This window comes from Rhineura floridana, chromosome 9 (genome assembly GCF_030035675.1).
Source record: "Rhineura floridana isolate rRhiFlo1 chromosome 9, rRhiFlo1.hap2, whole genome shotgun sequence".
Lineage (NCBI taxonomy): Eukaryota > Metazoa > Chordata > Lepidosauria > Squamata > Rhineuridae > Rhineura > Rhineura floridana.
In genome coordinates this window covers 24,079,154-24,105,398 of record NC_084488.1, presented here as the reverse complement: position 1 = coordinate 24,105,398, position 26,245 = coordinate 24,079,154, and the positions used below count along the sequence as shown (strand labels likewise).

Below are 26,245 nucleotides of genomic sequence, written 5' to 3'. Positions count from 1 at the left end.
CTGAAGCATCTTAGCAGCTTCCTCAACCCACCGCCCCCTTGTTGACTCATTCTGCCACAGGCCTCAAAAGGTATGAGTCACTGTAAAGAATTAGAACGCCTCCCCTATCATTGCCATGCATTATATAATGTAAGGGAGTTTTAGTGGATAAAAGGAAACAGCCCTTCTGTAAGAAAACATCACCGCAGACTTTAGAAGCCTCAGCTACTGAGTATTGTTGTGCGATCTCCCAATCCTTGAGCGGGGAGAAGTTGCAGGGGCAGTGCTACAGGGTTGAGTTTTGTTTGGATGAGACATTACTGGAGACTTAGGGTGACTTTGCAATATTGTTTTGTTTACAAATGCACAAGCAGAGCATATTGGAACTCAACGGGCAGCAAGTATGCTAATCCAAAACCAGCTGTCTGTCACCCCCCGTTTCCAAATTCAAGCTGCAAAACTGCTTCTACTGTCTTTCTGCCTCTTCCCTTAACTCTGACGGGTGTCATATTCCAGAGGCAGGGGCAAGAGATTCCGAGTCATGTTCCAGGGAGCATCAATCATCTGAACAAAGGAGGATCTCCCAGCATCTGTAACGGTATTAATTCAGAGGCTATTTTCACTAATAGGCAAAAATCCTTTGCAGTTTAAGAATGTACCTATAACCAACAGATATTTCTATCAAACTTTTAAAAAGCAGGGAAATTGGGCAGCTGAATGCACCAGGGGAGCAGGAGACCTGACCTCCTCTCTGAGATATTGTACTGCCCTACAAATTTGTCAAAATCCAAACAATTTGGGTTGGTCTTTCACAGTCCAATCCACTTGCTGTGTAGCTTGGAAGAATTTGGTAACATATGGGACTAATGTCAATGATGCAATTTTGAATGCGTCTACTATAGAGGATGAGAGAATTTGGGGGAGAAAAAGGAGCCCTTTCCTTCCCTCTGTTATGGTGGCTTCAAGTTCGGCAGGAAAGCAGTAGCAGCCAGTGGAGCAAGAAGAGCTGTGGTGACTGATGCGGTAACATGTGCCTCTGAGCATATGGTGAGTGGTGGCAACATCTGCCATCTCCAAGGATGGAGAATTACATTTTTGTATGTTTGTTGGTGTTCTTCTTACTTTGCTTCTTACCTGTGTTACTACTGTTTCTACAGAGAATCTAACCTAGAAAAAATTTTTTTCTCATTATTCATCCTATAAATCTGTGTCAATTTTATTTTTTATTAATTTCAAATCCTTTTCATTGGTCAATGTCATATGATGGTGAAGCCAGCCTTTTGTGTTTCAAACGGGAGGTTATGTTCTATTTCTATTTTGGGTGTATTAACAATTGAATCTGAAACTGCCATTTGATGTAAAATCAGACTGATTACAATATGTTGCTACTTAAAGCAATGAATCTAGCTGTTGGAAAAACAAACTTGGCCTGCCCAAGATGCCTGTGTTCAATTGTATTTTTATTGCTCCTTTTATTTCTTATATATTGTATATGAGACCAAGGTGGCAGATTGCATGTACTGGAGGTTGGGACCAAAGGGCAGTCTAGGGATTCTGCTCGTGTACCGCCCACCCTGCTGCACGACGGACTTCCAAGCTGAGGTTCTGGGACTGGTCTCGGATGTACGGGTGCAGTCCCCGAACCTTTTGGTATTGGGGGACTTCAACGTGCACTTGGAGGCCAGTCTCACTGGAGCACCTCGAGACTTCTTGGAAACCATGGCTTCCTGGGAGCTGCACCTTATTTCAATGGGCCCCACCCATGTAGCCGGTCATGCACTCGACCTTGTGTTTGTCTCAGGAGAGGAGGGGAGTGGTCTGAAAATTGGGGAAACATCCATCACCCCCTTGTCATGGTCAGATCACTACCTGGTGAGGATGGACCTTTCACTGCCGCAAACCCTCTGCGGGGTTGAAGGGCCCATTAAGATGGTCCGCCCCAGGCGCCTGATGGAGCCAGATGGATTCTTGAATGCGCTTGGGGATACTCTGGAGCAAGCAAACAGCCACTCAGCTGAGGCCCTGGTGGAGGGCTGGAATGCTGCGATCACCGGGGCACTGAACCGAGTGGCTCCAAAACACCCTCTCCCCCTGAACAGAACTCAGACGGCACCGTGGTTTACCCCACGGTTGCGAACTCTGAGGTGGGAGGTGAGACGGCTAGAGCGTCGGTGGCGAAAGTCTCGCTCTGAGGACGATCGAACACTGGTTAGAGCTGCTGCTGCAGCCTATCATGTGGCAATAAGGGCAGCAAAAAAGGATTTTTATGCTTCCTCTATTGCATCTGCAGAGTGCTGTCCCAGGAGACTGTTCCAAGTGGTCCGGAGCCTGGTCGGTCCAGTTGCTCTGGCACTGCAGGAACATGATAGGTCTCCTGTGACGAGTTTGCTAAACACTTTGCGGATAAAATCGATCGTATTAAAAGCGATATTCTGTACACTGTGGATACAGGGAGTGAGCCAGAGGTGATCAGTGTTGCTTCGATGGCGTGGGATCGGTTTCAGCTTCTTCCTTCTGAGGAAGTGGACAAGGTGCTTTCAACTTTAAAGCCGACCACCTGCCTACTTGATCCTTGCCCTTCGTGGCTCATCATGAGCTGCAAAGATAGACTGGGAGAAAGAATCAAGCTGATGGTAAATGCATCGCTTGAAGAGGGAGTAATGCCATCAGTACTCAAGAAGGCGATAATAAAACCAATCTTAAAAAAGCCCTCCTTGAACCCCGAAGATCTGAACAACTTTCGCCCAGTCTCAAATGTGCCATTCTTAGGCAAGGCAGTTGAGCGGGTGGTGGCTAAACAGCTGCAAGCACACTTGGAAGAAACAGATTATCTAGATCCATTTCAATCGGGCTTCAAACCGGGACATGGAACAGAAACAGCCTTGGTCGCCTTGGTAGATGATACGAGAAGGGCGTGGGATAGAGGCGAATGCACCTTCCTTGTCCTTCTCGATCTCTCAGCGGCTTTCGATACCGTTGACCACGGTATCCTCTTGGACCGCCTGCAGAGGTTAGGTATTGGGGGCACTGTATTACAGTGGTTCCATTCCTTCCTCTCTAGGAGGTACCAAAGAGTAGCACTGGAGGAGGAGGTTTCAGATCCCTGGCCCCTCACTTGTGGGGTACCACAGGGATCTATCCTTTCTCCAATGCTTTTTAACATCTACATAAAGCCGCTGGGAGCAATCATCAGGAAATTTGGGCTGCAGTGTCATCAGTATGCGGATGACACGCAGCTCTATCTCTCATTTAAATCTTCACCAAGGTTGGCTGTGGAAACCCTGTCCAAATGTCTGGAGTCGGTGAGTGGCTGGATGGGAAGGAATAAGCTGAAGCTGAACCCTGACAAAACCGAGGTGCTGTTTGTGGGAGACAAGGGAAGGCTGGGAGATATAGACCTGGTGCTTAAGGGGTACAACTGCCCCTGAAAGACCAGGTTCGTAGCCTGGGGGTCGTTCTTGACTCCCAGCTGTCCATGGAGGCTCAAGTTTTGGCTGTGAGCCGGGCAGCTCTGTATCAACTCCAACTGATACGGAGGCTACGCCCCTACCTTCCCAATCATCTGCTGCCACCGGTGGTACATGCCCTGATCGCCACTCGCTTAGACTACTGTAATGCGCTCTATGTGGGGTTACCCTTGAAAACGGTTCAGAAGTTACAGCTGGTACAAAATGCAGCGGCACGTCTGATTACAGGCGGCCGCCGTAGAGATCACAACACTCCTGTGTTGAAGGAGTTACATTGGTTACCGGTAGTGTACCAAGCCCAATTCAAGGTGTTGGTCTTAACCTTTAAAACCCTATACGGTTGTGGCCCAGCTTATCTGAAGGAGCACCTCCAGCATCGACAGGGATGCCACTCAACAAGATCAGCCTCAGAAGACCTTCTCTGGATCCCACCAGTCAAAACAGCTAGACTGGTGAGGACTCGAGAGAGGGCCTTCTCAATTGTGGCCCCACCCTATGGAATTCTCTCCCAAATGATCTACACCATGCCCCGTCTATAATGAGCTTCCGCTGGACCCTGAAGACCTGGTTTTTTAGGCAGGCTTTTGGAACGGGCTAGTTTTATTGTGTTTTTTAATTTTTAACCGTTTTATATACTGTTTTAACGTGTACGTCGCCCAGAGTGGCTGGCCAACCAGCCAGATGGGCGACTAACAAATCTCATAATAAATAAATAAATAAATAAATAAAAATATAGTGAATGCACCAGGGGAGCAGGAGACCTGACCTCCTCTCTGAGATATTATACTACCCTACAAATTTGTAAAAATGCAAACACAATTTGGGTTAGTCTTTTGCAGTCCAATCCACTTCCTGTGTAGCTCGGAAGAATTTGGTAACATGTGCCTCTGAGCATATGGTGAGTGGTGGCAACACCTGCCATCAGCCCAAATAACAGAAACAAGACATGTGCTGTGCTGATCTTGTTTTAGCAGGGAGGAAGCAACAATATTAAAACAATTGATATAGTTCAGATAGTCACTTTAAATATGTTTGATTTACTTTGCAATTTTAGTGAAGGGGCAAGAGGGAGGAGTAGGGGTGGGCAAATTTGATCATTTGCATGCTTTTTTAGTTCAGTGCAATTTACTTCTGTAAAATCAAACTTAGGATAAGTGAAACTGACCTGGGGGAGGGGCAAGGAGGAGGGAGTAGGGGGAAGGGTAGTGATGGGAAGGGTGGGAGGCTGGCCACTGGACAGAGGGAATGCCCCTTTCCTTTCCAAAAGAAAAACATTGTGAACAGTATCATTGTTTTTCAGGGTTTTCCTCACCTTTTTTATTCTACCGCAAGAACATATAGTCTCCCACTCAAATTTAAACCAAAGCTGTCACTAGCCACATCCACAACAGGCCTTTATTTCACTTTAGGCAGTCGTGGCTTCCCCCAAAGAATCCTGGCCACTGGAGCTCTGTCTGGGGAATAGAAGTCTCCCATCAACTCTCAGCACCCTTTACAAACCAGGATTCTTTGGGGGAAGCAATGACTGCCTAAAGTGAAATAAAGGTCTGGCATGGGTGTGGCCACCTGATTTGCCAAGCCAAACAGCTGTAAGTCTGGCTTTTAGAACACTGACAGTTGTTCTTATTGAGCATGCTAGTGCTTATCATTGACTTCAATGTTAAATTTCTTAAATTAATTAAAAATAAGCCAGGCATGCTTAGGTAGGTGAAACTGACCATGGGGGAGGAGGAGAAGAGGTAGGGAAGGCTGGAGTGGTCAGGGAAGGAGAAAGGAGGAAGAATGGAGGAGGAGGGGAGAGGGGAGGGGAATGGGAGGAAGGGGGGGACAAGAGACAGAGAAGGAGAGGAGGGATGGGGATGGGGAGGGGAAAGGAAGGTCTGATCATTTGAATGCTTACTTAGTTCAGTGGGATTTACTTCCATGCAGAAGATGAAGGTCAGAATATGGTGCAATGACAGTAACAAGAATACAGGTACTCTGTGAACATGGCTGATTTTAAATTAATTTCAACAAATTATAAGACCACTGACAGAAAAAAGTCTAACGGGTCTGGATTTTTTTAATGTCATTTTACACTTTGAACTTAGAGGGTTGTTAAGCAAGCATTTCTGAGTTCAGGACTATACGTTTTGTAAGGTTTTGTTTTGAAATGAGCTTATGGGAAGCAGCAGAATGGCATGGGGGGTATTTCAATTTAACTTTGCGGAATGCGAAAAATCCATGCTGGCTATAGTAGACAGCCACTCTTGTGGCTTTATAATTAAGTCAATAAATACATTGCAGCAAGGTAATCATCCTTAGAGCTGGCAAACGGATGTCAGAGCCAGCCAGCAGGAGATTTAGAAGTGGAATGAGGACACACATGCTCAGTGAGTTTCAATCCTTTTATAGTATCAATAGATATAGAGAAATTTTGTGTGTAGGGGGGGTGGAATCACCCATAACAAACATAGATATTTATCATCTGACTCAACAGCATGGTCGTAAACCCTCTAGTTAAGAAATCAAAATGCAAGGGGAAGGGTCTGAGATTCTAAGGCTCCCTCATAAAGCCAGCCAGTGGAAAAATCAGTGATCTCAGCTGCCGGAGGCAAAGAGCCAACCGCATTACTAATGTGGACTTCTTTGACAGCGGATCTCTTTGGCAGCAACGGTGTTGAAGCTCAGTCAGAGCAAGCTTAATAAGAGAGGATGCCAAACAGAGAAGAATTGGTTTGGGTAACCGTGGACCACTTTTCTCCTGGCATGCAATCAGCAGCCAATATTTCTAAGACCTCCTGAGGTTCAAAAGAGTTGCAGATAGGGCCAAAAGGTTACAAGAGCCTGCTGGGGGTGGAGCAGGGAACGAACCATTTATCAGTAAGAGTGGCCTCCTTTTAAAATCTGCCACAGAATTAAAACACACACACACACAATCACCCACATGTGTTGGAATGCTGGAAAGCCCCCAAGGAAATGGAGTTTATGCTAATGAGATCATCCTTTCCAGAAGGCAAAAAACAAAACTCTGCAACACTCAAAGCCTTGACTGAGTTTAATTCCAGGCCAGATTATTCTGGTGCAATTGATGGACAAATAAACACAGGCATGGTTGATATTGTCATTCCTAGGGTTCATTTTAAATGCAAAAGGTAATGGGGAGTGGGGAGGGCTACTATAAACCTTTAACATCCCTTTTATGCTGCAGCCTGGGAGGTTCTGCATCTCCCATCCCTTTTCTTTAAAAACAAAACAAGTCTCCCCGGAAGTCTGTCCTGTGATTTGGCAAGTGCTCAGAGAAACCAAAGCACTTTAATAAATCAGCACTTTCCACTGCCTCATCAGTAATAACACAGAGGTAAATATCTGGTATATTTTGCCACCACATCTGCTTTCTGTTATAAAACAGTTGGCCAAGGGAAGGCCAACAACAACCTTGGGCTTTTAGCTCCTTTAACAATCTTCCTGGCAGGTATTCTAAGTCCTTACATCATTTGAAAAAAAGAAAATCCCAGCCTTGTGTTAGGAACACTAACAATTCCTAGAACAATTTCAAACTTTACTCTAGGGCCAAGTTGTCACATGGCATTATCGCATTGCTCTGACACAGCAGGGGATAAACACTGACTTGGTTCACTCATCACTTTAAACCATAGCTAAATTAAACTGTGGTTTAAAAGTGAGCATGCAACGTGTTGGTGCACGCTGCTGAAATTGCTGGGGCCTGCCCACTGTTTGTGGCAGTTTTGAATAATGTACACATTCTTGCAAGCAATTATGTTCACATAATGCACTTTTGTACGTTAGTTTCACTCATATATTATGCACACTTTCCCCTAATATCTGCATTTTAATAAACATTGGTTGGTGAATTGCACTGAAAAATTTGAATAAGTGTGAATTTTCAAGGATGGTTGTGTTTAGATTCTCTTATTGTTTTGGAAATTTGATGGATTTGGCTTGAAATATGAACTGAACAGAATTTCTCATCCACCGCTATACTCCAGCCTCCTTTTCACACACACCCTTTAATACTAAATGTATTAAGTGCCTCTTCAAAAAAGTTTGAAACCCAGTGGGAGTAAAAAAGATATGGAGCAGAAATGTGGCAGGCCAGGAAAGATTAAGGCACCCCCTCTCCAAGGCTTCCCCACTCTAAGTCTTCCTCCAGAAGTCAGGCTTTTGTTACATTTGTATGTGTGTAACATAAAATTTCAAGTGGCCACTAGCTTTATTGAGTATTCTAGACTAGCTATGATGGATGCTAAGAAAGTAACCAACACAACCTTATCTTCATACACTCCTGACACAAATCCTATTTATTTATTTATTTAGATACTTGGCCATACTGACTATTTAATTTTGCTAATAATGTGTGTAGCTTAGTACCCCAACCTATAGCTTAGAAGCAGTAGGAGTGCAGTTAGGTCATTTTAGATTCTGAACTTAATGGTCATATGGAAGAGATCCTTTTTAGATGGCAACAGCAGTTACTGCCAAATGCAGTAAGCCCGAGCCCTGTTGCATTCTGGGTGCCCTTCTGCCCATTCTGATAAATGGAGACCTGAACTTCTTGAAAATCCTGCCCCGACGGCATCACTACTTTGACTTAAACAATAAAGAACAAGAAAGATTATAAATAAACCATACAAAAGATACTCCTATTTAGTTATAACCAATGGAGCCACCATGGACAACAGGAGCTGACAATCATTTTTCTATCGAGGATCACATTCTCTCAGGGTTACCTATCAGCAATGAGTTGGGGGCAGAGTCAAAACTGGGTGGGGTCCCCCTTTCTCATTCTTTCTGCCACCCCCTTTTCTCTGTCTTTCTGTCCCTCCTCTCTCTCTCTCTCTTTCTATTTCTCTATTTTCTCTCCCCTGCAACTTGCTTACACTTGCTTACATTAAATCACATTTGTCATTTTAATGCCCATTCACCCAGTTTGAGAAAATCATGTTTGAGCTCCTCATAATCCATTTCCGTTCTTACAACCTGAACAATTTGGCATCATCATCATCAGACTTAACCACCTCACTGCTCACTCCTAACCCCAGGTCATTTTTGAACAAATTAAGAAGCACAGGTCCCAATACTTGGGGCCCCCTCTTCATGCCCTGGTTGGCCAGCCAGGAACAATGCCTGATTCAATGGATCTTGGTCTTATCCAGCAAGACAATTCTTGTTTTCCTAATGGAAGTCATTGAAAGCGTCCTGGAAAAAGACAGATACCTCTTCACACAGTACATTCCTTGTGGGAAGCCGACAGAGGAGTGCATACAGCCCACATTGACTTTGTACCTGGTTTAGCTAAATGGATTAGCAGGTAACCAGCCAGACGTTTAGGTGAAATCTTCACTCTGTGGGTATAGATATACCTGTTGGGGATTGGTTTTGGATCTTGGTGACCAGGTGGAACAGCTGAATTGAGGTCAAATTTTGGCATAAAACAAAAATGTCTGGTTTTTAAACAAATGCTTGTCCTTTCCACAAACAGTTCAAAAACTGCTGTAACTTCCCTCTTTGGTTTATGATTTACTTGGAGGGTGTATATTTATACAAACTTGCTTACTCTTGAAGAAACCCTTTCCTCTTTCTATAAGTAGCTCCTCCAAGAAGAAATGATGACTTTGTTTTACATGAACTCCACACCCTTTTGTACTTTACTGCTCGGCCAGTCCTTTGGTCTCGGGTACTTATTCGATTGCACAGTTAGGTGTGGAGCTCTGCTTTTGATAATCATTTATTACTTGCTTTATGGCTGCTCAGGTGTTCTATAGATAACCTTCTGAAGACAGCCCTAAACTATTTTATAAACTGCCTATATGCAGAATCCAAGGAGGTGCTGAGTAAGCATGTAAAAAAAGCCCTTCTGGTCAAAACCCAGTGTCCATCTGGCCCAGCCTTGTAAATAAACACACAAAAGCCACTAGTCTGCCAAAAGAAAAACAAATTACTGGCCCACTAAGCAGGGCCAGGCCTCCTGTTAGGTGGAGTGAGTCAGCTGCTTGAGGCAAAAGATGTTGGAGGTGGAAGCAGCCTCCAACCCAGCCTTTCCCAACCAGTGTGCCTCCAGATGTTGTTGGACCACAATTCCCATATTTCCTGACCATTGGCAATGCTGGCTGAGGCTGATGGGAGTTGTGGTCCAACAACATCTGGAGGCACACTGGTTGGGAAAGGCTGCTCCAACCATTCCCCCTGAGTTCCCTAAGTTAGCCTGCTGTGTGCTGCCTAAGCTAGCCTGCTGCCCTCAGGTATCATGGTGGGTGTTGTCCCATCACCAGTGTTGAAGTAAGATTCAGTTGCCAGTCTGGTCGAATTCTGTACATGGAACTGGAGGGAGGGGGCACCATCTTTATATTTGCCTCACGGCCAGTCCTGCTGCTAAAAGGCTAGCATCCTGTAGTTCCATGCTGGCTACAGAGGAAAAGGGATCTCCTCCTCCAGAGCTAGCAAGGAAATCAGCTACTAGCCTCTGAACAGGCTATTTTAAAAAATGTCTTCTAACCTTCAGGAGTACAGTCTTCATTCCTTTGAAGTAAAGAAAAAAGACACCAGGAGCTACAATCACAGGTCTCTCACATCCCATAATTTGGTGTGGAGTTTAGAGTTTAAAGAACAGCACTTTCAAAAATTTGAGAAATACTGATTTCTTCATAAAAAGAGAGAGCTAGCATAGCCACTAAAGAGACTGAGGTGTAAACCATGAGGCTCCCATGAACTCACAAGGTAGCCTTGGTGCCGTTTTTCAGTCCCAGGCTCCCATCCGCAATTTGGGAATAATTTATTGGTCTATCCTTCTGTGACAAATCGGAATGAAGGTGAGGGTACAGGGACCACCAAAAGGTACTTCAAAAACTTTCATCAGGGGCTGCCATCTTAGTCAGGGTTGATCATTAGGCTATTTCAGGCACTAGAGGCTAGGGGTGGAGAACAGCTGCAAGGTGTTGAAGGTCAGGCTGCATGTGTCATGTAGCCTGCCTGCCTGCTGCCTTAGGTGCAATGGAAGACCCTGTCCTATTGCCAACACTGAAGTAAGATTCAACATTTCAACTCTGCCTCCAAATTTCCGTTCAATATCTGCAACCTCTATTTTGATTTCACCATTTTTATTGCAGAAAAAGTTGATTCACAGAGCTACATTGAAGCAAAAATTGAAAACAGTTTTGGAATAACTGTATTTAGAACTGCAGTGCAAACTCATCAATTTAAAATACAAGTCCACATTGGAACAATTGAATCATCTGTCAAATGTTGAGTGCTTTGAAGTAAAATCACATCCATCTCGAAAAGGTGCCTCTCCAAAGAAGGAAGCATTGCACGCTCTTGAGATAGTTGAGCACTGTAGATGTCAAAGCACATTCTGCAGCGTATAGGACCCAAGAACAAATATGTGATTGTTAAGGGAAGAGGGTGGACACTTTTTGATCTGATAACATGTAAAAAAGAATTTTATTTAAAATTTTATTATAAAAAATAGGTAGTAGAGGTAAAGCACTAGCTTGCCACAGGCCAAATGCCATTTTAGCCACATGTGGCGAGTGGTGACCATGTTGGACAGGAGAGCTATAGAGGCACAAAACTAATTGGAACCCGATAGTAATAGTAAATGAAAAAGTCTACGTACCGTATTAATCCGAGCAGGCATGGGGTGGTGGTGGTAGTGAATGAATCCTACCTAAACACAGAAGTATAATAATAACGATGAAAATGTAAAGCAGTATTTATTTAAGAAAATTAAAGTTTGCATGGTTGTTTAAAAGTAAAAGGGAACAAGAAGTTTAAAACAAACTAACATCAAATGTATAAAAACAACAAAAGTATCTTAAATACCTCACCTACGGTGCTGGCTGACCTAGTGGCTCCTTATATACTTGGTGACAGAAAATAGATCTTTTGTTTAAAAGATGGATGACCCACATACACCTTTCAGAGCGAAAGAGCCAGGAGGAAGAAGGAAATCCCCCCATGATTTCCTGAGCATTCTAGGCCAAAAAGGAAGTTCTCTGTCTGGCCACTACAAAGCTCCATTTTGAATTTGCCTGTTTTAATAGATGGAACATTCACTTGGAGAGGTGAGATACTGACCCACTGTTGGATATGATCCCAAGCCTCGTTAGCCACAGCTAGCAGCAGGCATATACCAGCAGTAGCGTAACTAGCTTTTCATGTGCCCTGTGCAAGGTTTTATTTTTGGGCCCCTTAATTTTTTTTGGGGGGGGAAATAATAATAAAAACAAATACGATATAACAATTGTTTATAAATAATTTTCATTTCAGCAAATCCATTTCAGGGGGCCCTTCGTCCTGTGCCCTGTGCCTGTGCACCTGTTGCACCTGCCTAGTTACGGCACTGTATACCAGCCAATCAGAGATAATAACTGAAATGAAATATGAATTTAAGTATTACTGGCTTATTCACAACATAGCCTCAATAGCTGGATCTGCCAGGATGTAAGATATTCCCTCAGCATTCACATATATTAACTTTTAATATATATATTAACAAAACTGACTCAACTAGGTGAAGGATTAAAATCACTATGTGAGGATTTTGGAAGTGTCTGGCTGGTAGACAGACTACAATTCACAACATACATGTGTGTCCATAGTACACACCTACCTAAGCAAACAGGCTTGCTTCAGAGTGGTTTTATGAAGCTAGTCAAGTTAGTTGATCAGACTTTGTAAATCCAGCATATTTTCTGCACACCTACCAAGATGTTATAAGGATTATTATGAAAATGTAAGCATGGCAAGCTGTGAACATTCAAGGGAGCCAACGTTCAAGAGTGTCCTTACATGCACAAGATCTTGTTGCATGAGTTAAATTCTTAGATTTAATATATTTCCTCTGAGAAGATGACTGTTCGTGTATTATTGTATGCCCCATCAGCCTGCTTATTACTTGGACAGAGTGGGTGGGGGATTGATAGCTTCCTCTGTTTCTGCCAGTTATACCCTGATGAGAGAAAGCATCCATTACTTGCTGGCATTCTGTTGAGCAGGCAGATTGGAACTCCTGACCACAGAGGTGTTATCTGTCTGAGAGTGCAGAATGTTGGTGTCTGCAAGAAAGAAATCTGAACAGGTCCTCAGGTTTCTCCAGTCTTTGCATTCTACTTAGAGGGAATGAGCACAACAGGATGACATTTGCCACTGTCAGTTGGTTTACTTTTACTCATGTTCGGTATTTGGAAGCAAGGAATGGTTATGCTTCTTGCTTGAGAAAAAAACAACAAACCAGGAATTATGGGTCTGTACTGGCACCTCCTTTTATGGCATTTGCTTCTTTAAAGGCCAGGTCTAAGGCAAATCTCATGACTTGTGGTGGGGCCATCTCAACCATTCAGTTACTTACTGCCTTGTGCATCTCTTTTTGGATATATTACCCCTTTAAAAAAAATTTGCAGGCTTCTTTAACCTGAACATTTCATTCCTGTAGGGTTTGTCACCAATGATCTTTATCTTTCTGTCTGGCTCTCTTTCATAACTGCTATTTTGATCTGTTTAAACTGATTCACACTTAATTTAGGCATTGCTCTGTCTGTAGGGGTGTGTGGGTATATATATTTCAAAGTTCATGATGTTTTTTAAAAAACAGATTCAACATTTCAAATTACAAAAAATCTCACCCAAAACTCACTGCAAAAGTCAAAATGCACACAAAAAACATGCAGTACCAATTCTTATGCAAACAGTACAATCCTATACATGTCTATTCAGAAGTAGTACCGAGTGAGTTCTATAGAGCTCCCTCCCAGATATGTGGATATGGGATTGCAGCCAAAGTAACAAATTATTTCAAATTATACTGTATATTTAAACCTCACACAACAAAATGGAAAAACATAGTTTTACTGAGATTGGATTCAAGTTTTTGTAAAATAAGCAAAAAGCTATTAATTACAAGCAATGCTCAGAGTAAGCATCCATGGCCCACGACAAGTATGAAAACCAGTGCAGTACCGTGGATAGAATGCTGGACTTGGACAAGGAAAACCTAAGTTCAAAAATTCCCACTTAACCGTAAAGGTTTATGGGTATAGGGAAACTGTATGCTGCCCTGAGTTACTTGGTGGAAGATTAGGTTACAAAAGTGTTTTTATTTATTATTATTGTTGTTGTTGTTTGTTGTTGTTGTTAGCATTAGCATTAGCATTTATTGCCCACCCTTCACCCAGAGGTCCCAGGGCAGTTTACAGCAGCCTTAAAATACAGTGTTGAAAACAAAAGCAACCAGAATCACAAAATAGGGTGGTCCTAAAAATATGTCTCAGGTGCCAAAGGCCAGGATGGAGAGGTGCATCTTCAGCATTCACCTAAAGTAGGGTTGCCATATTCCAGTCTCACAAATCCAGCAGTCTAATTTGCATATTATGCAAAGTATTTGCTAATTATGCAAGTTAAGCATATTAATAGTTGCATTATCCAGTTGATTTGTTTTCCTACCTGGTAATTACCAACAAAAACTGAAGGAAGATGTGAGAAATCTTTTTTTTTAATGTACATTTTCAGCCTTAAATGCCTAGGGCTCTAGTTTCCAACACTATGGAATATATATTTATGTATTAAGAAGATTTATATCCTGCCCTTCCACTGTTAAAAATAGAGCTCAGGGCAGCTTACAAATGTAATAAAAACTATAAAAGTGTAAAGTTTGGGAACGCCTGGTGTAAGGCATCTGCCTATGTGCCTATGCTGCTCTCACCCCTTATTTAGGTGCCTGGGATGCACACATGTGGGCATACCTCTTTACCATTATGGAAAGTGATTCTTAATAATGTGCTATCTGCTCTAGGTCTCCAGACACAAGGTTGCATAGTTGTTTATGGACATGACCATAAATTTTTTTTGTGAAGTTCAAGTTCTATATAACATCATTTAGTAAATGTGCTTAGGATTGCACCAATGACATTTCCAAATATGTACTTTCACACAGACTTTGGTTTTCCGTAACACAGTGTTTGTTCAGGCATTCTCACTTGTGGGGGGCACTACTTGCATAAGCACATCGTGATTGGATACACACCTTAACCAAGACACAGACAACAAGGCACTCAAAACAAAACAAAACAAAGTGTTTTATTTTCTGAGGAGGCAGCTCTTCCTTGGGAAAGTATTATTATTATTGTTGTTGTTGTTGTTGTTATTATTATTATTAGCATTAGCAATTAGCATTAGCATTTAAATCCCACCTTATCTCCAAGGAGCTCTTGGTGGAGTACACAGTTCTGGCCCTTCTCATTTAATTGCCACAACAACCCTGTGAGATTGGTTAGGCAGAAGGGCAGCGACTGGCCCAGGATCACCCAGCAAGCTTCATGGCTGAGTCTCCCAGGTCTTTGTCCAGCACTCTAAGCACTATGCCACACTGGCCCTCAACTTTGGAAACTCACAACCCCCCCCAATTTCAGGGCTATAATCCGGGTAAAGCCAGGCTAACCAGGCAATATGGCAACCCTAGCCTAAAGCTGTAGAGTACAGTGAGTTTGCCAGATGCATCTTTAGGAGCTACCACAAAGAATGCCATCTCTCAGGCCACAACTCTTTGAGCTTCTGAACTATGGCAGAACTACCAAAAGGACCCCCTCTGCTGATCTCAACATGCAAGAGGGTCTGTACTAAACCTTATCAACTGTGTGGAATGGCAGCTTTTGCCTTATATGGCACCTTGGTGATCGTGTATGTATATTTATACACTAGCATACGGAATTTTAATTAGTCCTTCCCCCGTCAAAGTTTTAACTTCTAGAGCAAAAGGGAGGGCCTGAAAGGTGAAGACTGGCAGTACTAATCAGTAGAGCAGTTGAGTAATTTTAGGGCCTCTCCAGATTACCTATTTATTGAGTATTAATTCTGATTAGCTTGCTTGCAAAAAAGTTTATGGTTAGATTATATTGGGTCTTTATCAGATTGATTTGTTTATGGGGTGGTTATACAATAATGTGCATCCTGAATTCATCCTGATTTGCTTGTGAGATGTTTACACATCTTTCCGTTAGTCATTCGTTTATTTCACACTTTCCAATGCGTTCCCACATTACTTTCCAAACCACATAACATCTGTTGTTTTTGAAAAATGGATTTGTTGTATCAGGGTGACAGAGTGCTTTAATCCATTTTAAATACGTAAACCTAAAGTTCCGTTGATGTGCACCAGATCCCTTCTGCAAAATAATGGTAGTCTGGAAGCACCCATGTACTCTGGACTTAATGGTCTTACAGGAAGGGCCCACTTCTGAAGACAGTGTGCATTACTTCAAAGTGTAGTAAACCAGCTCTGCTGCATTTGGGGGCCATCCTGCTCAATCTGCTGAGCAAGGCACTGGACTGCAATCACAAAGTCCTGCCCTGGTAGACCACTGACTCCCCAAAGACAAAATACAAGATAGTGCTTTACTGTATAAAGGTACCAAAATTAGGGAAATTGCACTGGTATATGAACTTGCATTTTAGATTCGGATCCAAATAGCCTTTCTTAGGTTTTTGTGAATGTTTGCATCAGCAAGCTCATGGGCTCACCCCTAGCAAGAGGACCAGCTCAATCTGGAAAAAAGTATTTCAGATGTCTAGGTACCAAAATCACATTTTCAAAAGCCAACATCAGTTTTTTATATGCTCTATTTTGTATAAATATACACTGTTTTAAAAAATAACAACAACAACAACAACAACAATAGCAGCCTTAGGTAAGATGTGTAGATGTCTATTCTGGGCATGGTTAAGCTTTGCTTTTTAGCATTTAAAATTCATCTCAGAAATGTCTACCAACTTCTTGGCATTCAGTAAAATAAATTCTCATTGAGCTCTTATGATAGTGACTTGATAGGTGTGAGGCTTATGTTTCCTCTTCTCAGAGGTTTCCTCTTAATATGGAGGCTGTTATTAAGCATGTCACCATGTTGAATAAGTCATCTTGTTTGTCACGTTCCTTGGTCTAATAACTGGCCTCTGTGCTCATTGCTGAACTGTGAAACACCCCTATTAAAGAAAGAGAATTTTCACCCATTGATCCAATGCACAGCCAGAATGGTTTATTCTTACTCCTTGAGAGAGATTAGCAGCATTCCTCTTGCAGATTTGTTATAGATTAAAGGTGAGTTCTTGATTTTTATTATGCCATGGGATTCTTTGCCACTGAGCTAGCTCAGGATTTTCATATCAGTCTACCCTAAGAAGAGCTTCTACTTATTTAGTATATTCATTTCATTACAATTATTTCAGTGGAGCTTCAGTTTACTGAACCTTTGTCACTCCAATTACTCTGAATTTACTGAATTTACTTAAGAATAAATTTGATAAGTGTATTTATTACAGTTGTGTCCAAAGAGTTCTGAGTGTCTTATATGCATTTAACCCATTTTATTCTCACAATAACCACGAGGTAGGTAGGATAAATATTTATGCATAGCCAAAAAAGAAGAAAAAATCACATTACCAAAATAAAAAGATTACACCAATTTGCATAAAATTTGTACATGCTAATGTATATGTATAGATGCAAATTTAGAAATACTTTTTAAATTGTATCTCTTAAAATAAAGCTACAATATGTTTCACCAGGGTGGGGAAGACTGTGACCAGGTGACCCATGTGCCTGCTTAATTTGTTGTCCAAATTATGTTGATGGACAACTTCAAGGCCCCTGCTTTCCCTCCTTAAATCAAACTTGGACTGGACGGCTTTCAAACTGAGAATGCCTTCAAACAGAACAGCTTTGCAAAGCAAGCACATAGACATCCTAGAGGTAGATTTGGCTGAGAGATGGTCACCACACTAGGGTAAGATTACCCATTGAACTTCATGGTTCTTGAATATAGGCCTTTCCTGCCCAACACTCTATACACATCATATTGGTTCTTCTTCACTAATTCTTCTTGGAGACCATCCCATCACAATCTTGTTAACAGAACTTCTTTTCACCCAGATCTATGTTATAAACAGACACCACATATCTAGATAAAAGAAGATACACACACTTTTAAAGCCTTGGGGGTCATTCTGAGAGCACTCATGCTGCAGTGAATCCAGGTGTATCTTTTCCTCTCCAAGGCTGAGGCTGAGCTCTGAAAAAATGTGTTGATAATTTTGAAACTGAATATCCCCCTCTGGTTTTGCAGTTAATAAGGGATGAACAGATACATGCATGCATTTCTACAAGGCAGTGTCTCTCTCTGTGTGTACAGGCAGGCACACTGTGTCCCTGAAGCCTAAGACAAAGAGCCAGTAGTTGCCTTGCTATTAGTACATATGTCATTTCACTTGTGAAACTGGACTCACATACACAGCAGATTATTCCCGTTTTCATCCATGTCTGTCTTCACCCATGCTACACTTGGTTACCTGTAAAGTACACCCAGTACCAGGATGCATTCCTTTCTAGAATCTGAACCATGACACAAACCATAGTGAGATCTCTCTTTTAATTTAAAAACAACACACTGACAAATTAACCTCCATATTTCCAAATGTTACTGTGGACCACACAGTTCTCCTTAATCACTTATCTACCAAATTATTAATATTATCTCAATGATAACAACATGGCCTATGACATTTTGCTGCCTGAGAAGAAGGACAAGATAGACTTCCAGGAAGGGTTGCTTTGCCTGTGCTGCCTCTGAGACGAGCTCTTGTCTCAGAAGAAGCTTTTTCAGCTTTAAAATCAGTCACAACGCTCTTTTTGACTGGTAAAGATTTTCTCCCGGTCAGGGAGAAATGTAGAGATTAACCACAAAGCCTGTTTTTGTGGGGAGGACTGGTTTTCATTTATTTATGAGAGAAGGTTCAAACTGCAATGCCGGACGGACTTTCATCAAGCTCTTGCTGATTACAGCGACACGTTTATCTTTTCTTTAAAGAAAAACGGACTTCAACAGGCAGATAAGCATCCTTCTTTCTATTTTCTTTTTTTACTTGGTTTAAATTGGTGTAGCAAAAAAGAGATTTGTCAATGAATCAGCTGTGAAGAACTTCTAGGTGAGTTTATGGCTTTTCTCTTTCACTAACGAAATTAAGGAGGAAAGAAATTGAAAAAGCTTATCTTTGTTTTTATCGCAAAAAGCTGTCCTGCAGGTGCATTCTAAAGATACCAACGGAAGAGGGATTTCTATTTCGAGGAGGGAGGAACAAAAACTTTTTTTTGGTCTATTTCATTTTGACGAATCTGCTTGTTCACGACGCCACTAATTGTTTTGATGTTGGGAACTAAGTTTGTTTTTGTATTCCTGAATACATAGAGATAAGGCAGGCTGTAATGTCTACACTGATATAAGCAAGCCTGGAACATTAACCCAATTGTGGCTGAAATAATTTTTGTTTCTGTAGTTTTAAGAAAGACAACCAGGAAAGTGATTGAGACCATGGAAGAAATTATGTTTCAGAAAATAATGGCTGAGATTGAGATAACGAAACAAACCCTGAGACAGGGTAGACAGGAGATGAAAATTGAATTTAACAAAATGATGCAGGAGCTTAAAGAAACAATGGATTCTGTGAGAGAGGAGTTTGATGGGATAGGGAAGCTACAAGCCCTGGAGATTGGAACAAATGTGAAATTGGAAAAAGATTTGGAGTTTATGGATGTTAGAAATAAAGTTTACTGTTTGGAATTCAACGTTGTCTCTGAAGAAATTAATGAAGATTTTGGTGGTAAAGTTATCAATGTCTTGGATAATTTTCTGGACTGGAATGATATGATGGAGCTTGACATAGAAAAAATCTATGGAGTTGGCTACAGATATGTGACAGTGGAGAAACTCTTAAGAGATGAGCCAGTGCATTTTGTAAAAAAGAAGAACAGAGATATGACTTTGCAGCAATATTTCAGCAACATATTCAGAATTCTTGACTGGAATGATGTGATGGGGCTTGACATAGAAAAAAGTTATGGAATTAACTACAAATATGTGACAGAGCAGAGATGCACGCAGAGCAGAGATGTGACTTTATAACAATATTTCAACAACATATTCAGAATTGATGGCAAGGACATATTTGTGATGGGGGAAATTCCCATCAGACTCTTGTTATATGACTATGGCTATGACAGCAAGATCATCATGGGATACTGATAATGGATGAATGGATACTGAAACCACTGGATTTAACAGGACTATTGAAGATGGAAGATGGAATTAATATTGATAATGGAAGAATGGTTGTGGAAATTATTGGACTTGGCAGATTTGACGAGATGGATTAATTGATATGTTTGCTTGGACTATGGCTATGACAACAAGATTATTATGGGATACTGATAACGGAAGAATGGCTACTGAAATTACTGGACAACAGGATTATTGAAGATGGAAGATGGAATTAATATAGATAATGGAAGAATGGCTATTGAAATTATTGGGCCTAACAGATTTGAATTAGATGGATTAAGCGATATGTTTATTTGGAGAAAAATTGAAAGATATATCTCTCAAGGAATTGAAACCTCTCTTGGACTTTTTGTGGAAAGAATAAAATAATGTTTATGAGATTTGATGATTAATTAAGATAACTACTGGAGGAAAGTGATTTTATAATATAATTTTAGAGATAGGATTGTTATATATTGTAGACCTATAACTGATCTGCGACAAATCGGAAGTCAACATTTTATTTTATTGTTTAATTGTTTTTGTTTTGTTTTGTTTCTTGTCTTTGAAAATTTGAATAAAAATTAATGATAAAAAAAAAGAGAAGAAGGACAAGATAGCACTCCCACCATTCCAGGTATAGAAGCTGACTGGACTGTCAGCTGAATCTTATTTTATTGCATTTATTTTTATTTAAAATATTCTATCCTGCCCTTCTACCCTACAATAGGGCATTCAGGGCGGCTCACAATAAAATCATGCCCAATAAAATAACAAAAACATTAAAACAGATAAAAATACATAAAACACAATTAAGAAATAGAGGGAAGTGATATTAAAATTTTAATACTGGCAATTGGATGGTATCCTCCACCACACCATTACAGGGGTCAATCTGTCTTGCCAGACTGAGCTTTCTTCAGCCTCATACAGTCCATTTTTAGCCCAGTGTAGGATGTGTCCTACATTGATGCTGCAAACCCTGTAGCAGGTTTGGGGAAGCTTTGGCCCTCCAGATGTTGTAGAATGACAACTCCTATCAACCTCAGCAAACTTGGCCAATGGCCAGGGATGATGGGAGCTGAAATTCAGCAACATCTGGAGGGCCAAAGGTTCTGCACACCTGTGCTATAGACACTTACCTGGGAGCAAGTCCCATTGAACCCAATAGGGCTCAGGTCTGAGTAAGATTGTGTTGTATATCTCCAGCTTTCTATTTCCTGATATGAAAATTGTCTACCTTCAGTTCAGCCAAATTTTAGCACGAGATTATTTTTATGACTAATACAATTATGGAGTAGTACATTATGACACACAACAAACTACCCAGATCTTTAACCAGCACTATATAACGTTATATATAAGATAAGTAGTTATAGCCAGTAGTTACATGTGAAAACGATCAAAACAGGTGTGGGAGGAGAATAGATCTGCTAACAGATAATAGGACATGACTACACAATCCGAGATTATGATTAGTAAAACAGCTACATATCAGTTTTCATATCTAGGCTAGTAAGCTCCTGCTCATCACTTATGAGTGATGTTATAAAGTCTGAATCGCACTGATAGGAATTTCACAGAAAGAACTCCAGGCAGTATAAAAGTAGAATGTAATCCCTCTGAGGAGCAGTTGTGTCAGTGAAGGGAGACAAGAGTACACAGAAGCAAAGGTAGAAGAACATACGAAAAGCTCTGCTGGATCAGACTATTCTCAGAGGGTCAGCCAGATGCCTATGGGAAGAAAGATGTGAGTGCACCGCTGTTTCCTGCTTGTGATCTCCAGCAACTGGTATTCAGAGACATATTGCCTCTGACACTGGAGGTAATATAGCCATTATAGTCATTGACAGCCTTATCCTCCAAGAAGTTGTTTAACCCCATTTTGAAGCATTCTAAGTAGGGGTCCTCTTGTGGTAGGGAATGCCATACATTAAATATATGCTGTATACTTCCTTTGTCCTGAAATCTCCCAACAGTCAGCTTCATTGGATGACCCCGGATTCCCGTGGGACAGGTCAATTCAATAAAGATTCAGAAAGTTATATAAATGAACTTGTTATTAACAATGCTACTGTACATTATTAAAAGCGTATCAATGCATTAAAGTGTCCAGTGTTCCCAGTAGCAAAGAATTGATACTGACAGAGGAACTCCTGGTATGAACTCAATAGTATCTAACATAAACATGTCTTTCCCTCACAAAAGCCTCCGTTTGGGAGCACCTTCACATGCACACACATATGCAAATATAAAAACAAACTAAAAGAATAAATAGAACATCAGAATATTTAAAGTATTAAGGTAAGTTGATAAATTACAATGCTCTGAAGAAGGACCTTTAATGACCTTTGAAATTCATCTCTGGTGCATGGTTCAGCCAACATGTTTTAATCATATTTGGGTAATTATGGTGCATTTTTTGGCCAACAGCCACTAATACCTCACCAAAGGCTTCTGAGGAAGCTTAGCAGTCATGGAATAAGAGGAGAGGTCCTCTTGTGGATAAGGAATTGGTTAAGAAGCAGAAAGCAGAGAGTAGGAATCAACGGACAGTTCTCCCAATGGAGGGCTGTAGAAAGTGGAGTCCCTCAAGGATCGGTATTGGGACCTGTACTTTTCAACTTGTTCATTAATGACCTAGAATTAGGAGTGAGCAGTGAAGTGGCCAAGTTTGCTGATGACACTAAAATGTTCAGGGTTGTTAAAACAAAAAGGGATTGCGAAGAGCTCCAAAAAGACCTCTCCAAACTGAGTGAATGGGCAGAAAAATGGCAAATGCAATTCAATATAAACAAGTGTAAAATTATGCATATTGGAGCAAAAAATCTTAATTTCACATATACGCTCATGGGGTCTGAACTGGCGGTGACCGACCAGGAGAGAGACCTCGGGGTTGTAGTGGACAGCACGATGAAAATGTCGACCCAGTGTGCGGCAGCTGTGAAAAAGGCAAATTCCATGCTAGCGATAATTAGGAAAGGTATTGAAAATAAAACAGCCGATATCATAATGCCATTGTATAAATCTATGGTGCGGCCGCATTTGGAATCCTGTGTACAGTTCTGGTCGCCTCATCTCAAAAAGGATATTATAGAGTTGGAAAAGGTTCAGAAGAGGGCAACCAGAATGATCAAGGGGATGGAGCGACTCCCTTACGAGGAAAGGTTGTAGCATTTGGGGCTTTTTAGTTTAGAGAAAAGGCGGGTCAGAGGAGACATGATAGAAGTGTATAAAATTATGCATGGCATTGAGAAAGTGGATAGAGAAAAGTTCTTCTCCCTCTCTCATAATACTAGAACTCGTGGACATTCAAAGAAGCTGAATGTTGGAAGATTCAGGACAGACAAAAGGAAGTCCTTCTTTACTCAGCGCATAGTTAAACTATGGAATTTGCTCCCACAAGATGCAGTAATGGCCACCAGCTTGGATGGCTTTAAAAGAAGATTAGACAAATTCATGGAGGACAGGGCTATCAATGGCTACTAGCCATGATGGCTGTGCTCTGCCACCCTAGTCAGAGGCAGCATGCTTCTGAAAACCAGTTGCTGGAAGCCTCAGGAGGGGAGAGTGTTCTTGCACTCGGGTCCTGCTTGCGGGCTTCCCCCAGGCACCTGGTTGGCCACTGTGAGAACAGGATGCTGGACTAGATGGGCCACTGGCCTGATCCAGCAGGCTCTTCTTATGTTCTTATGTTCTTATGTTCTTAATATTTCTAATGAAGGTATTGCCCAATTTCATTAGAAGATTTTGCCATTTCTTTCTTGTGGACAGATCAGCACAACTATTTTGCGTTTATGTTACACTTCCAATGTACTTGAGTCTTATGAGTTCTTTTTAAGAACCCCAATACATTACCAGCTATCCCCCCCTCAAGAAGTAACACAACTTCATAACATAACATACGTTCATAACTTCATTGTAGATGTTTGCCAGCCTTTGAAAATATAAGCATTTAAGACTGTACCATCAATGTCGGGGAGAACGGTAGTTACCTTTTCTATCAGATTTTAACTCTTTTTTTAAAAAATTGTGCCATGCTTATAAGGATGCTTTTTTCAGTGTTGAATACCAAAATGTTTACTCCTTAAAAAATGATGATCATTTAAGCAGGGCTTTATTTCTAGAGAAAAGAGGGGCTGAGTCTCTCAAAAAGATGGTATATCAGTTGCTGGGAGGATGGCACATCGTCACTCTCAGGGGCACTTGTGGCCACATTTGGAATACCCATATAAACAGACACTAGGCTTTTAGCCACTTGGAGTAGCTGTTACCTCTGTGTGTGTGTGTGTGCTTTTAAAATTGAAAGGTAGCACTTGGACCTAGCAAAGAATGAATTCTCTCATTTTCTCATTTTCCAGCCTTCAGTCCACTCCATTTCCTCATTAATTTGTGAATTCATATACATTTTTTGTGCAGCTTTCTCCTAATATACACATTTTTACAATCATTTTCCTTTAATATAATGTAGTTTTGTTCATTATATTTGCTAATGTATGCGTTTTTGTGCACCCTTTTTGGTTGGAGAAGGATAGTTGTGTTTCTGTTTGCTTATTGATTTGAGAAGGGCAGATTAGGTAGGTTTGCTTTAAAATGCAAACTGAACAAATTTATCTCCCATCCTTATTTAAAATCTGCATTTGATAGTTTTTACTTTTGAATTTTAATGTGGCATTTTGCTTTTGAAAGCTCTCAAACTGTGAGACAGAATGGAATGGAAGGATAGGAAGGAGTGCCTACACATGAATGACAGCACATATGTTGTTGTTGTTATGTGCCTTCAAGTTGATTACGACTTATGGTGACCCTATGAATCAGCGACCTCCAATAACATCTGTTATAAATCACCCTGTTCATATCTTGTAAGTTCAGGTCTGTGGCTTCCTTTATGGAATCAACCCATCTCTTGTTTGGTCTTCCTCTTTTTCTACTCCCTTTTGTTTTTCCCAGCATTATTGTCTTTTCTAGTGAATCATGTCTTTTCATGATGTGTCCAAAGTATGATAACCTCAGTTTCATCATTTTAGCTTCTAGTGATAGTTCTGGTTTAATTTGTTCTAACACCCAATTATTTGTCTTTTTCACAGTCCATGGTATGCACAAAGCGCTCCTCCAGCACCACATTTCAAATGAATTGATTTTTCTCTTATCTGCCTTTTTCACTGTCCAACTTTCACATCCATACATAGAGATCGGGAATACGGTGGTCTGAATGATCCTAACTTTAGTGTTCAGTGATACATCTTTGTATTTGAGGACCTTTTCTAGTTCTCTCATAGCTGCCCTCCCCAGTCCTAGCCTTCTTCTGATTTCTTGACTATGAAAGCATATATGAGGCACATATGAAAGGATTCTTTCCCAGCATTCCACTGAATGAGGGCTGGGGCAGGGCCAGCCGGCACAGTACCACTCCACCCTCCACACATCATCTATACACAGTGGAGGTTGGTCCAGTGGGGCTAGTTGGGCAGCGCCTCACCAACCTCAGTCTGCTTTCATCAGCCTTCTTACTTATAATCAGTCCAGGGAGAGGCCACGGCGGTCAGCTGTCTCCTCCTCAGTCAGTGTTGCCCTTATAGAACTCACCAGTGAGGAGGATGGAGACCAAACTAGAATTAGTTGGCTCTGCCTGTCTTTGGCTCTGGCTCCATCTACTATTTGGGCTCTCTGCCTTCTGCCCCACCAGCACCAGTGAGCACCAGCCACCATTGGTACTTATGTGTTTCTGTGTATAGGGAAAAGGGTTTAAACAACCCTTCCCTCAATTTACTCAACTGTAAGAAAAATATTTTCTTTCTATGTCTCAAACTTCCAGGGTTCAACTAGAAGAGCGGCTACTAGTGACTGGTATCATCAAGCAGCTGCTGACCCCATGCCACAGGAGCCAATTGCCAATCCCTGGAGCCTACAGTCCCTGGTCTTCCTCGTTGCTGTTGCAGCCTGCTCACCTACCTTCTCCAAGCAAGCAAGCAATAAGAGGAGCAAGGAGGAGGTGCAGTCACCTCTGTACATCTTGCCCTCTCCTTCTGGACTCTGGAGGTGGTGCAAATTAGGCCCGGAGGGAGAGTTGAGCAGTTGGGCAGTGGATGTACTGGTGAAGGGCAGGGGGGCACTCTCAAGTCAGGCCCTCCAGGAGTATCTTGCCAAGGGGACCTAAAAAACCTGGAACAGGCAGTGATCCCTAATATTGAAAACAGATAATAGGCTGAGCCCTGGCAGAAATTAGTTAAGTAAACTCCTTACTTTATCTCTAATGAAAGAATATAAGGAACTGTTTGGTCTACTGAGGACCATATAGTTATTAGATGGAAGGCTTCCAAAACAGTACACAGTTAGTAGCTGGGGTTCAGCAAGGCCCACATGTGCACACAAAATGCTTCTGTGCTTACATGGGAGGACACTTGCTTTTTTCCCTTCTGCCAAAAGTCCTTTGAAATTCATGGCTGCACTGACCTTCAGAGCCAGTGTGTGTGTGTGTGGAAGAAGGGAGGGAGGTGGGGAACAGAGGCTGTCATCAGACCAGAAGAGCAGAAAAGTCCACGTACGTGCATGGAACATGGTCCTTTGGAGCCTGCCAATATACATAATGTAAGATTATATATATCTCTAAGGGTATTTAGAATGTTTGAATATGTTATGTTTGCTGGTTCTGGTAGAATAATATTATAGTTGGTTTTGTGTTGATTGTGAGACATGGCTCATTTATCTTACCTGACAGGA

At 41.5% G+C, this 26,245-nt stretch overlaps 1 long non-coding RNA gene across 1 annotated transcript in view; it reads left to right on the top strand.

The window, feature by feature from the left end:
* The first annotated feature begins 203 nt into the window (after positions 1 to 203).
* LOC133364021 (uncharacterized) overlaps positions 204 to 26,245 on the top strand; it is a 30,735-nt gene continuing 4,693 nt past the window's right edge. Inside the window, exons 1-2 of the long non-coding RNA XR_009757807.1 lie at positions 204 to 1,026; positions 25,341 to 26,113. This is a non-coding gene — a long non-coding RNA (uncharacterized LOC133364021). The remainder of the gene's footprint in view (positions 1,027 to 25,340; positions 26,114 to 26,245) is intronic.